Raw genomic sequence first — 16,871 nt, forward strand, 5'->3', positions numbered from 1 at the left:
GGACTTTCTCAGCATTTACATTTGGATGTTAAATAGTCATGCCCAATTCACAATGGGTTGACTACATTGCTGCATGACGACTTGAAAAAGTTACCCTGAAAAGTGGAAAAGGTCAGAAGGCCAAAACTCAAATAATCTTCCACAGAACAGAATGTTCATTCTATAGGGTTGTACCTGGTCTGTAAATCTTAAGCCGAGTACTAAGAGAATGTCACTTTTTTTCCCATTTCAATTATGTTTCATGTCAACAGTTTCTTATGTATTTGTCAGCATATGGCAAAATTAATTGCTCTGTGCAGAGAGCATAAGGCTTGTTTTACCATGAAAATACCCAGTTATTCAGTAATTACCGTCAAAATTCAACTCACTGACTTAATCACATATGTCATGGAAGATTAATTAATTGTGAAGGATGTTAAGAGAAACTAAACAGTGCCATTGTCAAAAAAAAAGTTAATTTTTGTATCCCCAGCAAGAGAAAACAATTAAATCCTGATTAGCATCTTTCACTTCGAAATGTTAATATTCTTCTGCACTAGAACGAAGTGTTCAGGGTGTTAGATGGATGTATGCAATAGGATTAATGTACTGAGGATATGCTATGGTTTCATTTATATCTCCAGTGATACCCTCACAGAGAAAATAAGAGAGATTTGCATTCTTTTCCATCATTTCACAAGCGCAGGACATCCCGAAGCACTTCACAGCTAATTCGGCCATTTGGAGGTATAGTAGCCATTGTATTATAGGAATTGTGGCACCAACTGCTGACAGCATGGCCCCTAAAACTGCAATGAGACAATGACCAGATCATCTGTGTTAATGTTGATGGATAGGCTTTAGGGAGTCGGAAGGTGAGTTATTTACCACAGATTTCTCAGCTTCGGACATTCCATTGTAACCATTGTACTTATATAGTTATTCCAGTCCAATTTTGTGTTGAATGGTAATACTCAGGGGGTTAATAGTGGGGATTCAGCAAAGATAATGCCAATCAGCATCAAGAAAAGATGGTTAGGTTCTCCCTCTCTCGGAGATAGGCACTGCTGGGTATTTTTCTACTGCAAATATTAGTTGCCACTCAACAGCCCAAGCCTGTGTTATCCAGATCTTGATCCATATGGACATGAGCTGTTTCAGTAGCTGAGGAGCTGGGAACCTTGCTGAAATTTGTGTAATCCTCAGGGAATTTCTGACCTTGTGATAAAGGGAAGGTCATACCAGATGAAGATAGCAGCAGAAGATGATTGGGCTAAGACCACTACCATGAAAAATACCCTCTGTACCCACTCAGGTGATTGGCTGCTGAAAACAACAATCATCTTCCTTTGTGCAATGTTATCCAACCAAGGGATAACTTTCTTCCAGATAGCCATTGGCTCCAATTTTGTCAACGCTCCTTAATGCCACAGAAGATCATCTGCCACAAGGAGCGTCACTTTCTCTTCTCTGGGGTTCAGCTCTTTTCTGTCCTTTTAAAATGTATTCTTAGGAAGTGTTTGTGGTTCACATTAAGTCCAATGCTTATTACTTATCCCACATTACCCTGAAAAGGTAGCTGTGCACTTGCTGCTGAACAGTTTAAATGTTAATGGTTGAGCTATTTCAGTACCAATGTTCTCTTGACCAGTGTCTCCATCCAACGTTAGCCTTGATTGGCAGGGGGTGTGGGCAACCTCTCCACAGTTAGTCATCTTTAATAAATGAAGCAGCTGGAGATGATAATGACCCTGTGAATCCTGGCAAATATCCATTGTAAATTGTTCCCAGTTTTGCCATATTGTTGCTTCAACATATTATGTTTTGTGGGATGTATGGTAACTGTATTTGCCACTTGCATGGGTTTCCAAGCTTTGTTTCTCTCTGCCATTACTTAGAGCTGAAATTGGTATGATTGGATTTTTACAGAACGAAGATAATTTTAACTTTGAATAAGTCTAACATTGATGAATTATCTAAAGCTTCCTTTAGGATTAGAGTTGAGTGATTCATCTTCTGACCTTTGTGGTGGATACCTCTGCGGATGTGTGTGCTTGCACGCATGTGGGACAGCACATCAGAGAACCAACCACCCAACTTGTAATGGGAACTGAAGGTCAATATTCTGTATGTTCAACATTATTTCACTTTTAACATTAATATCATGAATGCTCTTCCTGAAATGAGGTGACACGGAGGTAGGACAACATGATTGGATTAGATTCCCCTACAGTGTGGAAACAGGCCCTTTTAGCATGGCCAATTCACCTGGCCTGCACATCTTTGGACTGTGGGAAGAAACCGGAGTACCCGGAGGAAACCTACACAGACATGGGGAGAATGTGCTACCTCCACACAGACAGTCACCCAAGGCTGGAATCGAACCTAGGACCCTGGTGTTATGAGGCAGCAGTGCTAACTGCTGAGCCACCATGCCGCTCACCAGATGATGGTAATAAAACAGAAATAAAAACCGGAAGCTCTTTTACTTCTCTAGCTGGTGAATAGCTTTCCTTTATAATATTAGGCTTTAGTAACCAGGATATTGTTACATAATATACTATATAATGTCAAAAACATTTACAATTTTGGAAAATTTTCATTTCAGATGAAACCTACCTTGCTACCCCATCGATAGCAATTACTATGCAAAGCTCAATGATGTCATAAGTGCTTTTAAAATGAGACTTGTTACTATGAAATCTCGTAAAATATCACAGGTTCAATAAAAAAGTAAAGGGTAAAGTCCCTACCATCATACTGGACCACAGGGTGCTCTCTCATTAGAAAGAGAAGACTGATGGCTGTTTAACCTGACGGTCCCCATATTTCAGGCAAGAGGAAAGGTTGAGAAAGGAAGTTTTTCACAGTAATCACAGCTGGTGCAGGAATCAAACCCACACTGTTAGAATCAGTCTACATTGGCAAACCAATCATTCAGCCAATTAAGCTAACCACTCTCCCATAGGCTCATTGTATTATAAGCAAAAAGATTTGAAGAGCAGTTTTAGTGTGACAATTTTTAGTGGAATCAGACATCTACTAAAAAAAGTGAAATTTTTATAATGCTTTTTACCTCATTGCCATAAAGCTGTACTTCCAATGAAACATTTTTGAAATGTTGTCTGTTACAATGAAGCAAGTGCATTGCACACATCAAAGCCATCAACACCAGATACTCAAGTTTAGCTGAGTTAGAACATGGAAAAGTACAGCACAGGACAGGCCCTTTGGCCCACGATGTTGTGCCGAGGTTTAATCCTAATGTAAAATGTACTACCTTAACCTACGCACCCCTCAACTCACTGCTGTCCATGTGCATGTCCTGCAGTCACTTAACTATCCCCAATGACTCTGCTTCCACTGCTACAGCTGGCAACGCATTCCATGAATTCACAACTAACAGTTAGTTAGACATAGATACTGAGCGAGATACAGGGAAAACACATCTGCTTTTCTATGAAATCATGCCACTTTATATTCAAATCAAAGGTTAAAGGGTCTTGTTTTACATTATACCTGAAGGGCATTACCTTCAATAATGCAACATTCCCTCAGGATTCTACTGAAGCATTAACCAAGATACGGACTTAAATGTCCAAGATGGGACATGAAACCAGGAGACACCTTCCATAGTCTAAAACCATCCAGAACTGATTTCCAAACTCTTTACATCGGAACAGATAACATTCTCAATCAGATTGGAATGTGTAATCTTATGTCCTCCTTGTTGAACAAGCAATAATGCAGGTAAAGAAAAAGTACAAAATTAAGTAGTCACGCAATACAAAAGAAATTGATCGACGATTCCATGGGCACAGAAATAACAAATCTAAATTCAGAAGAGGGACAGGGCCACTTCGAAGAAAGATATAGTCAGCTCACAGGTGATCCCAATATAATGTCAGAAATATTCCATCATAGTTATCAACAAGAATAAGATATGGTGCACAACTTAGCAGAAATTAGATCAGAAGCAATAAAACATTTAAGATAGAAAGGGAAAACTATTGACAAATTAATCAAACTTTAGAGAGAAAACAACCATTGGCCCAAATATATTTCAAAATATATATGTTAAAAGAATTTAGGAACAAGGCAGCATTGGTGCTATTAAATGTACATAAACTTCATTAGAAAAAGAAATAGTATCAGAGAGGAGCAAATTGCTAAAGTAACCCTGACACTTTAAGAGGGAACTAGAATCGTTAGAAACACCGTTACCTAATATATTTAGTTTTTCAAATAGCCTTCAGTAATGGAACACATGATCAAGGTCAAAACATATCACTTAAGATTTACCACTAAGGTCACAGCAGATGAACTCAGGAACAAGTAGTAGGACTGATGGCAAGCTAACTAAACAGAGAATAGAGAGCAAGGCTTAATAGGCAGTTAGATGGGCAAGGACGGAAAGCTACAACAAGCAATTAAGATGGAAGTTTGGGTTCTAATGCTTGAGAGTTGACATTTAAAAATAAGCGAGTCTTACAACTCTACAGGGTGAATGTCCTTGTACAATTTGGTCCTCGTTTTTAATTTAAGAGGTATTAGTGTTGGAGGTGGTTCAAACGTGATGCACTCGTCTGATTCATGGAAGGTTGACTTAGCAAGAGTGGCTAAACAGGCGAGGCCTTCATTCATTAGAGTTTAGAAAAATGCGAAGCAGTCTTATTGAATTATACAAAGTTCTGAGGAGGCCTGACAAGGTCAATGTTGAGATGGCATTTCCACTCTTGGGGGAGTCTCAACCTAGGAAACCTATTTGCAGAATGAATTTTCAAATAAAGCAGAGAGACGAAGGAATTTTCACTTCCAGAGGGTGGTGAACATCTAGAATTCTTTACCCCAAAGAGTTTTGGAGGCTAGATCACTAAATATATTGAAAGAGGGAATAGATATATTATTGAAATATTGGGGAATTGAGGGCTGTGAGGTGCTGGCACAAGAGAGAAGTTGAAGCCTGGGGATGATCAGCCATAGTCTTGATTGGTGGGGCAGGGTTGAGAAGCCAAATGGCCGACCCCTTTTCCTATTTCTTATGTTTCACTCGAATCACTGGTTTTTAATCTTCTACATAACTTAGGAATCAGAAGTTCATTTTCAAAGTTTGTGGACGGTAATTCGTACAGAGGAGGACTACAGTGTAACACAGGAGAGTGTTCTTGAACTTTGCAGAAGAAAAATGTAATTGGTAAATGACCTTCAATATATATAAGTGATATGAGTTGATAGGAAGTATATACAGGCCGCATACTTCTTAGAAAATAGAAGTGCAGGGTGGAGAATGCAAGTATCTGGGAGTATGCATACACAAATTATTAGCAGCACAAGTTTATAAAAAACAAATATAGCTCTTGGGATTATCTGCAATGAGAAATTCAAAGGTAGAGATGTTAAATTTGTGTTGAACCTTAGTTAGGTACACTTAAACCATGTATTTGCACAGTTTTGGTCTCCATTTGTATAAAGAACTTTGAGGTGAGAAATAATGTGAAAACAATGATCTACCAGGATGATGCCAGAACTGACAGGTCATAACGAAGCTGAGTTATTATACAGGGTAGCATTTTTGCCTCCAGAAGAGAGAAGACTGAGGCTTGTACTCTTAATGCTTTTTGAGATTATAACAGAAATTTAATAGGAAGTGTTCCACTTGCATAGGAGACCAGGGTTCAGGCTACAAATCCAAGATGGTCATGAAATTATCCTAACTGGAAGGTTAGCAGGAGGCCAATTTCTTTAAAGGTTTCATTAAAGGCAGATTTCATGAAAGGATAATTGCCTCTTGGAAGCTTCTGTATGGCATTATGAACAAAGGCTATAGAAGTGTCTGGCTAAGATGCTGCAACAGATTCCATTGACTCCTAGAATGGTTACAGCATAGAAGGCCCTTCAGGCCACTGAATCTGCTGTTACCACTTTTGCTAAACATTGCCACTATTTTGCTGCTGTTGTTCCAACTTTTACTAATCATGTACCAGCAAACGTGGGGGACTCCTGAGGAATTTACAAGGTGACTTGTCCCAGGAATTTAACCTGCTTGAATTTCCTAAGTTACAATGCCCCACATTGCTCAATATTGATGAAGGGCTTTTGCCCGAAACGTCGATTTCGCGGCTCGTTGGATGCTGCCTGAACTGCTGTGCTCTTCCAGCACCACAGATCCAGAATCTGGTTTCCAGCATCTGCAGACAATGTTTTTACCTTAAAATAAAATAGGCAGGGACAGTTCCAGTTACCATATGTTTTAGCAGCTACACAGATGAAATACACTATAAGTGATACAACTGAATAAAAGTATTTGGTGGAGCAGCAGTGATAAATTCTCAGACATACTTAGTCCATCTGCTGCTTTATGACTATTCTGTAATAGTATGGTTCTCAACCTCTTATACTAATGCTATTTAAGGCCCACTTGAACCAGTGAACAGCTTCGTTTCTTCATATACACTTCTGTGAGCTTTTGTTATACTGCTTTCTCAAATGCCTTTGATCTGAATTTTCTCCGTGGATTTCTTTATCCCCCTTCATATAATTCCTACTCCTTTGTTGAAGCCTTCCTTGTAAGTGTGGGAAAGATTCTGGAAAGCGAGCAGGGCTGAAGTTTCGAAAGCTTGTTGACAGCTCCCAAGCAGAGGAGGATGACAGCTGGAAATTGTCTCTGGAAAGTACAGGTCTTAATCATCTCTCAAGCTTGTTTACCTTGCTCCTTTCATTGTGGGCTTACATGGTTCTATTCTCAACCATGAGTCAGAAGGTTGTGGGTTCAAGTCCCATTTGAGGAATCTAGCAAACAACTTGGCCTTACACTTCCGTATGATATCTGGGGATTGTTAGCTCGAGGATCGCAAAGACCCTCTGCTTCATCTTAAAAGCAGCTGTCGTATTTTTGTTCATTCTTTCTTTGTTTTTTCCTGTTGTGAAATAAAAGTTAACATGAACAACTGTTTGAAGGCTTTATTACATCGGCTACTTGCTTTTAAGAATGACAGCATTTTATGTTCTGAGGGACATTAGGGAAAGTAGGCGCTGCTTCAGACAATGTTCTAACTCTGCGGCCGGAAGGAAGGTTAGCCGTTGTCACTTGATAATGAGCGAGCAGGACAGCAATGAGATCTTAGCACTGACATATGAATGGTTGTAGTCCTTTCCAGTTAGGGCAAGGATTCTCTCCTCAAAGGGAGTGAGGAGGTGAACGTTAGGTATCCAACCACCTGTCTTGGCTCATTCAACCCAATTGTGGGCCATTTCCTCCCGAGGGAGATGAAAGTGACTGGTACGGCTCAAGGTGTTGGTGGGTGTTTTAAGTGAATATGTTGGCAATGCAGAGGCTATGCAGGGTTACTCGTTAGGGAGTGTGGGATTTACTCTTTGTCTGCCTGTATCCATTGTCTCTGGGGCAACACAGGAAGTGTGGAGGGTAGCTCCAAACTGACAGTGCTTGAACTGGTGCACAACCTGACACACCAATCCCAGCAGCCCCTGACAATGTGGAGTATTTCTGCCTCTGGACAGAAACCTGAATGGTGTCTTTCGCTAAAGATCAAGCTAACCTGAAAGTGGGTGTCAATAAAGAGCTGCGTGACACATCGTACCTAGTACTGCACTACTCTATCGTTGTCAAGGTGACATTTTTCCTTCTCAATGTCCTCCTCTTTTTCCTCAAGTACGGCTGTCACTTTCCTGGTTCTTAAGGGTTCCTCACATCTCCTCTTTGCCTGCTGCAGTTGTGCAGAACACAGATAATGCAGCATTCTCTGTCCAGAGTGCACTGCAAGGCCCTCATCAGACCAACCTAGGCATCAAAACCATGTCTTCAAGAGGCCCATTGTCTGTGCCACAGTGCCCTGGTGAAGAATGGGGGTGGGGGGGTGCTTTGAAACTAAATTGGCCTCACTCAGAAGGTTGATGAATAGAGCCATCAGCCATAATTGGCAAACACAGTCCTTGCCTCCCACTATCTTCGGAAGGCATCAGGCCTTCAAAATGAAGCAGGACCCTGAGTGTTTTCAAGGATATAGGCATCACGGCAGCTCCTAGCATACCTGGTGCAGTCCTCTAAGATGTGGTAATGACGATCCCAGATGAGTTGGATCGACTGAGCGGAATTCTTTCCTGTTAATGAATTCAACTGTGTTATGATATAGCCTTCTCATTGCATCACATAATATTATTTCTAATGTGACCTGTATTTGGGGCAAGCCAGCTGTTAAACCAACTGCCCAGGCTGCAGCACTGACCTTGTCATGGGTAAAGAAGTTGGCACAATCACCATGACAGCAAGTTTCGAATAGCAGCCTTCCCTTGATCAGCAGACAAATAAAGGTTGTTGTGAGAATCTTTAACTTGCCCAAATTGACTGAGACTTGCTGGGGTTGGGGGAGCAGGGTGTGGGGCAAGGATTTGTCAGTTGCATCCAGGAAGGGTTCTTGAAGCTATTTGTAAATAGTCCATCTCAGGAAGGAGCCATGCTAGACCTGGTATTGGGGAAGGAGCCCAGCCAGGTGGTTGAAATCTTAGTGGGAAAACGTTTCAGGAACAGTGACCATAATTCCCAAAGTTTTACATTAGTTGTGGGTAAGTATAAAAGCAGTCCTCAGGTGAATATACTAAATTACAACGGCCAATTACAACAACAGAAGGCAGGAACTGGAGGATTTAGTCTCAGGGGTGGAGGTAGGGCAGCTGTTTGAGGGTAAATCCACACCTGACACACAGGAATCTTTTAAAGGCCAGTTGATTAGAGTTCGGGACCAGCATGTTCCTATGAAAATTAAGAATAAGGATTGTAAGATTTGGAAATCTTGGATGACAAGAGAAATTGTGAGCTCAGTCCAAATGAGAAAGGAAGAATACCTAAGGTTCAGGAAACTGAAGGCTGACCGATCCCTCAAAAAATATACACCAAGCAGAACTCAAACAAGATGTTAGAAGGGATACCAAGGGCCGGGAATGGTCAAACAGGATTAAGGGTAATTCCAAGGCATTTAATATGTATATAAGGACCAAGAGGGTGGCTGGGGAACTGGCCAGTATGTCACAGAGTCATAGGGTCACACTGCATGGAACAGACCCTTTACATGATGAGCCGGTTTCCTAAATAGAACTAGACCCATTTGCCTTTGTTTGGCCCATATCCCCTCCACACCTTCCCTCTCCATGTAGCAGTCCTCATGGCTTTTGATGGTTGTAATTGTACCTGCCTCTACCACTTCCTCTGGCACCTATTTCCATACACACAACCATCTGTGTGAAAAGCTTTCCCCACAGGTGCCTTTTAAATCATTCTCCCTCACCTTAAAAACGATGTCCTCTAGTTTTTGGATTCCCCCACCCTGGGGAAAGGTCTTAGCAATTCACCCTATTTATGTTCATCATGAGTTTATAAACTTCTGTAAGGTCACCCTCAACCTCCTACACTGTAGGAAAAGAAGTCCTAATCTATCCAGCCTCTTCTTATTACTCAAACCCTCCAGTCTCGGGTTCATCCTTGTAAGTCCATTTTGCACCCTTTCCAGTTTAATAACATTCTTCCTATAGGAGGGCAAACAGAATTGTACACCATACTCCAAATATGACCTAACCAAAGTCTTGCACAGCTATAACATGACCTCCTAACTGCTGTATTCAATGCTCTGACCATTGAATGCAAGCATGCCGAAAACCTTCTTTCAAAGAACTATGTACCTGCACCCATAGATCTCTCTGTTTGACAACAATTCCCAGGGCCCTACCATTAACTGTATAAGTGTTGCCCTGGTTTGTCTTAACAAAATTTAACACCTTGCATTTATCTGCATTAAATTCCATTGGCCATTTCTCGGCCCACTGGCCCAGTTGAACAAGGTCCATTAATACCCTTAGATAATTTTCTTCACCGACCACTACACCACCAATTTTGGTGTGATCGGTAAAGTTACTAACAATGCCTCCTACATTCTTATCAAATTGTTTATGTAAATGACAAACAACAGTGGGCACAGCATGAACCTGTGGAAGGGAAATTATTGGAGAAGATTCTTAGAGATAGAATTTACTCACATTTGGAAAAATGTGGACTTATGTATGATAGATGTTTGTATGGAGGAGGTTGAGCCTCAAAAACTTGATAGAATTTTTGGAGGTGACAAAGATGATTGATGAGGTCAGGGCAGTGAATGTTGTCTACATGGACTTTAGCAAAGCCTTTGATAAGGTCCTACATGGAAGTCTGAAACAGAGGGTGGAGTCACATGAGATGTGCAGTGAGCTGATACAATGGATACAGAACTGGCCTGGTCACAGATGCAAGAATCGCAGTGAAAGGGTATATTTCTGACTGGAGATCTGTGAACAATGGTGTTCCCCAGGGATCAGTGCTCCAAAGTAGGCTCCACATGAGCATAAGAGAGTGAGGGGCCATCTGACAGAAATTTACAAAATTAGCAGAGACATGGAGAGACATGGATAATCAGAGTCTTTTCCCAGAACAGAGATGTGTTCTAAATGCGAATTCTGGAGGATATATGTTTAAGGTAAAAGGAGGAAAGTTTAAAAGAGGTGTGAGAGGCAAACATTTTACACAGAGGTTGGTAAGTGCCTAGAATGTGCTGTCAGAAAAGGTGGTGGATGCAGATATAGTAGTGACATTCAAGATGGATCTTGACAGATACATGAATGGGCAGGGAATAGAGGGATACGGACAGCATAGAGACAAAAGGTTTTGTTTGGAAAGGCACCATTTGTTGGCACAGGCTTGTTGGGCTAAAGGACCTGTTCCTGTGCTGTACTGTTCCTTTCTCTCATTGTTCTTTATCACCAGTCTTACTCCAGGAGAGGACGGCATCCTGGTGTGGTGTCCTGGGACATCCTCAGTTGGCAGTGACGCTGGAAGAAATGCCATTGAGGATACTCCACTCGGAGTCTCTTGTACCTCCTGAGGAGATCTGACGGGAGCTTTCACAAGATCTTGCCCATGTGGGGGCTGTTTACCAGCTATGACAGGTTACTGTTGGTTATGGGCTAACCAACACCTTCGTTCCTCTTGGTGCTGTCTATGACTGTGACAGGAATGAGAGCACTTATTATTGCTGGCTTGATTCGGGACATGTGCACTGAACCGATGTGAGCAATGTCAGAGACCAAACAGCCTCTCAGTGAGATGCTTTGTCAGCATTTGCAGCAAACATCAATGAGACTTGACTGTAGCCCTCAGTACAATGGGAAATGGAGCCCAGCAACAAGGAAGGTCATAGGATGCCTCAACATAGACCTCTGAGATATTAGATTTTACTCTGACAGATGTCGCGTAAGACATATCACTGAAAAGCACTTGGAGATTATAAGTGCAGCAGGATTGCTTTGTCCACACGCCTAAATCATCCAAGAAACACAGAATTAAACATAATGCCCTATGTTCTTATACACATAAAGTTTACTGTGAGAGAAAGTAGCCCCATGTCCTTGTGCAGCCCTTTTGGACCTCGGTTGAGAACTGACAATCTCAGGTGACACTGTAAAGATTTTCTGTGATCACTTTCACTTCATAGAGATTTTGAGGGTTTACTTGTCATGATCAATGGCATAACCATTACTGCTTGTGGTCTAGGAGTTCTAATTGATCTTGTTAGTGAATGCATGAGCTGCACATAGAGAGTGGTGTAATGAGTACGAGAGCCATTTTGAATCTATAGTGCCCTAATTAATGCAATTGTCCCTTGAAGGGGCTCACAACAGCCACAAGTTGACCCCAACCCCACAGAGTAAAGAATGAGGTCTGCAGATGCTGGAGATCACAGCTGAAAATGTATTGCTGGTCAAAGCACAGCAGGCCAGGCAGCATCTCAGGAATAGGGAATTCGACGTTTCGAGCATAAGCCCTTCATCAGGAAGGGCTTATGCTCGAAACATCGAATTCCCTATTCCTGAGATGCTGCCCAATCCCACAGACAAAACAAAACAAAACAAAGTTATTCCGTCCACTCTTGATGTGCTGGCAGCCACTTTTCATTCTACCTTATAACCGCTACTTGATGGAAGATGGAAGGCTTTTCAGGTCATGCTTAAGAGTGTGCACTGCAGGCTTTACCTGCTATTCCAAATGATCCCTCCCATCTCCACCGCCCACTAAACCTTTATGTTCCATTTTGCATTGCAGTTTCTGTTAACCTATCAGGTTTGGATCTCCTCATTTTGAACCCTTTTCTTTAATATCAATATCTCCAAATTACCTCCCTAAGCTCCCAGCCTTTCACATAGCTATACCACAGTTGTTATATTCCATCTCCCACTGAAGCCAGGGGTAGTAGTCACTCGGGAAAAAGCCCTCCTCCTGCAGTACCCTGTGCCTTCTCATGTTATCAATGAGATACAAAATTGAAAAAACGATCTTCATGCTTATCATAGAGATGCTTGTCTGGCTGTTGAAAACTTACGGGGAAAATTGAACTATTGAAGAATCTAATTTTTCCACATTTTCCCAAATATCCCACCACTGGTGATTCTGTTCCCAGGCTGGAAGCCAATAATTCAGTTGAATCTTTCCAGACTCTGAGTGGCAAGATCTACAATGAGAAATTTAGGAAAATCGGTTGAGATGTTGAATGAGGGACTTCTCAGTTGCGAATCCGAAACCTCGCATTTTCCAATGGCATCCTGGATGTTGAGACAAGTATCTCGCTAGTGATTACCATTCATGATGGCCCTCACCATGACATAATCTCACCTCTTTAATATTCAGGCTCCCTGCCAGGTAAAACCTAGACACTGGGAATTCCCGACATGAAAATCTGAGCGGGTACCTGGTGACCGCAGCTTGCTGTTTGCTCCTCCAGATCTCCGTCTTGGACACTGGGCACCAACATCTCAGGGCAGTGACCACACGCACCCCATGTTCCCCAACACTGGCATCCAACATGTGCTAGTCTCACTATATCATCAAGGTACACCTCCAATCCAGTTACAATACAACTCTGCTTTTCAAATTTGCAGAGAAGCAGTGCTTGCATTGCATCATAGTGTCATACTGCAGTCCAACCCATCCTTGGCTGACCCAGGTTGTCTAAACTGAACGAGTCCTGTTTCTTGCATTTGGCCAATATCCCACTGGACTTTTCCGATCCACGTACCTGTCCAAATGTCTTTTAAGTGCTGCAATTGCACCCTCCTCCATCACTTCCTCTGGTAGCTCACTCCATCCATCTTCTGTGTGAAAAGGTTGCCCTTTAAATCTTTCCCCTCTCACCTTGAACCTGTACTGTCTACTTTTGTACTCCCCCATCCTTCGAAAAAGACCTGAGTTGTTCACTGTTTCTATGCCCCTCATGAATTTATGAAAAGTGGAAGCGCTGGCACATCTTGCACGTGGGGAAAAGATGGTGAGCTGTGCGCCTGTGAGAATGATAGAGCATTCTGGGAGGTGGGACCAGTAGAGCGCGCACACACACACACACACACACACACACACAGAAAGCGCAGAGAAAGACTCACCATGGTGGAATGGAGATCACTGACCTTTCTGTGACATTGGTGTGTGTTCCTCCATGTGTCTGAGACTGCATTCACCCTGGGGGCAACTTCAGGCCTGGCTGTCAGGATCTACTGTAGCGGCCTCCTCTGCCAGTGCTGATGGAAGAGGTCAACCCTTCTGGCTCGACACCACCCACTCACCCACCCATCAAGAACTTCGGGTCCCTTGTCCACAAAGTAGACCACCAATTTCCTCTCATCAGCCTTGCCCGGGGCAAATGCCAGGACCGTTAAGCTGCAGATGGCCAATATTTGATCAAGTGCGCAACTGACTTTTAAAGATGGCGTCAGCACTGGGTTTCTGAAATGTTTTGACAGTGGTGAGTATTTCGGCTCACGGTGAGGGGGAGAATCCAGCTTACATCAGTAGAGAGGAGCACGAATGGGTGTGATATATAGTTCAAGGTGTGAATTTTGAGTGATCACGCATGACGAGTTACAAGGCCTCAACGAATGTATTCCTCCATGAAACTCAACTAAACTGACACTTAGCCAATTTCTTGTCAGATTCAGGCCTTTGCTTTATTCTCCCACAGTTGCTCTCTATCTCTTTTATTTAGAGAGTCTCATGTATTCTCCACATATGGATGACATTCCATAAGGACTCTTCTTGTTTGTCTTTTCAAACAAATGTACTGTGTTGTTAAAGATTGAGGGCGTAGGGGAGCAATGGTCATTCTCCATAACTCTTCACTGACAACAGCTCCCTGTGATTCTTGGAACTACTTGTCCTTGAGTTAGGCTTTCTGCCAAGTCAGTCTGACTGCTCCAGTAGGACATTAGATTTGCCATCCACAGTTTAAAATTGTAGCTCTTGACTGTTCAAGGCTTGCAGCAACTGGTATTGGATACTGTGACAGTATCCAGAAAATATGCAAAACCACTGGAACTGGTTTAGTTCAAAACAGACTATTCTATTTACTCTTGAATACTGACTGATTAGCTGAAGGCAGAGGCTGTTTGAGTTCCTCGAGCCTGTTCCATCTGGCTTCGCTGTGACCAAACTCTGTATTCGCCTTCAGCTAAATCCCTTGGTACCTTTGGTTAACATAAACAATCAATCAATCACAGAAATAAAATGAACAATTGACTGAGCATAAGTTGCTAATTGTGGAACATCATTATTCCTCTTTAATTGTAGAAATGTTTTCCAACCTCACTCCTGAAATTTCTTGCTCCAACTTTCAGTCTACCTCTCCTTGTCTGACACTCCCAAAGAGTAAAAATAGGTTTTGTCTATCTGCGTTAGCCCTTCCCCCATAATACCATGGAAACTTTGATCAAATAGTCTCTTAATACTTTTAATTCCAAGGAATGCAACTGTAGTATGTCATCTCTTGTAGTTAAACCCTGAAAGTCCTTGTATAGTTCTGCTAAACCTATGCAGTGGTCCTCCCAAGGCTAAGGTATAGAACCTGGAACATTTCACTGCAAGTGTGGTCTAAGCTGGGCTTTGCCTAACTGTAGCATAACTTCTACCCTCTAGTCTTTCATTCCACCAGCGTTCCATGAACCTGTTTGCTTGTTTTCCACACCGGTTAATTACATTTTAATTATTCCTATCTATAGACTGACATTTTTCTTTGGACCTCCATTTTAGTTTTAAACTTTACACGACACGTGACCTTATTGAGGTTTATAAAATCATGTGGGCCGTGGATAAGACGAGTGACAAGAGACTTTTCCCTAGGGACGGGGGAAGTTCAAACCCACGGAATTATTTTTAAGGTGAGAGGAGAATGATTTAAAAAGCCCACGAAGGGCAACTTCTTCACAAGAGAGTGATTGGTGTGTGGATTGAACTGGCAGAGAAGGTGATGGATGCAGGTACAGTTACAATGTTTAAAAGACATTTGGAAAAGTTTATGTTTAGGAAAAGTATGCAGGGATATGGGCCAAGCACAGGCAGATGGGACTAGTTAGTTTAGGTACATGGTTGGCATGGACTGGTTGGACCAAAGAGTTGGTTACCATACCAAGTGACTCTATGACTTGTTGACATTGAATCACAGTTGCTAAAGTTTTACCTATCTACTTAATTTACCAAAATCTCATTGTAAAATATCAATATTGCTTTTAGTGCCACGATTGACAAACTTGGATAAGTAGCCCTGCGTCTCAATTTGAAGGAATGATCGTTGCAACACCGTCATTCTAAGGCATTGTTGTCTACAGAGTACTCATGAAATAGATCATAGAAAAGAACAGACATTTTCTATCTCTTTACTGCCCAACACTGAAATATGAAATGTGGAATTGAAATGTTTATTTATTTAGCATTTTTTTACCATAGAACATGAAACATCACTGCTATAATGTGTACTATCAACTCAAAAGGTTTAGCTACTCCCATCATTCAGTAATTGTACCTTGAATGAGATAATAAAACAGCTCTCCTCAGGCCACCTCAATCATCTCTCCTAAAATGATCTTAAGAGTTCCATTTATCAGAGACATTATTGTCTTGCTGTTTTCTGAGTCCCAAAGCGTGTTAAAGTGAAGCATGTGTTTCACTCTGCAGCTGCTGGAAGAGTTCAGTCTTATTGTGTGGATCACACTAAAGGCTCAAGAAAGATGCAATGGCTATTTGTACCTCCAGACATTCACACACTGCGAAGGCCTATTGAGCAGAAGACGGATATCATTAAGTACATTGTGCAATACAGCGGACTAACAAGCGAAGAAACTATGGGAAAGGTCGAAAGGACATTTCACTTGAGTGGTGGCTACCTCTCAGACCTGTTTCAAATAGAATCCCAGAGCAATTACTTGGGCCATCCCCACACATTATTGTTTAGATTTGCAGTTTGGAAGATAAGGTGCAGACTACAGATCTGAAAGACCACGGTACCCCTTGAGTGTTCCAGGCTAGGTTTGAAGTATCTGGAGAATAGTGAATAAAGATAAATTACCTACGCTTGTAAGGTACGCCTCACTTTTTCAATGATATTTTCTTCTGCATGTCAAGTACCCACACTTCGAACTGTGACTGTTGTACCTAATATATGCTGCTGTTGGACAATGTTTCCATTGTTGGCCAGTTTAGACCGTTTACATTGTATGTAAGTAACAGGAGAATGATGCCAAATACATTCAATGAGCCAATGTCCAACATTTATTCTTTGTCTTACCTCCTCTGAAAGACTGTTGGAGGATTATTTGGAATGAAGCAGAGAGAAGCTGCATTATTACTGTAGAGAAACAATTATGTCTAGCTCTGGGTTAAAAGATAGAAGGACATAGCTCAAAGGTGGAGATTTGTATGATATAGACAGAAAAAGGATTAAAGAGTTTTAAGATTCATGGTCCTTCAAAGCTACAGTTCGTGGTTGTGTAAGTGTCAACCTGGGTTGGTGGTAGTAATTGAGACAAGCTGATGGGGA

The sequence above is a fragment of the Hemiscyllium ocellatum genome, chromosome 34, assembly GCF_020745735.1.
Source record: "Hemiscyllium ocellatum isolate sHemOce1 chromosome 34, sHemOce1.pat.X.cur, whole genome shotgun sequence".
Classification (NCBI taxonomy): domain Eukaryota; kingdom Metazoa; phylum Chordata; class Chondrichthyes; order Orectolobiformes; family Hemiscylliidae; genus Hemiscyllium; species Hemiscyllium ocellatum.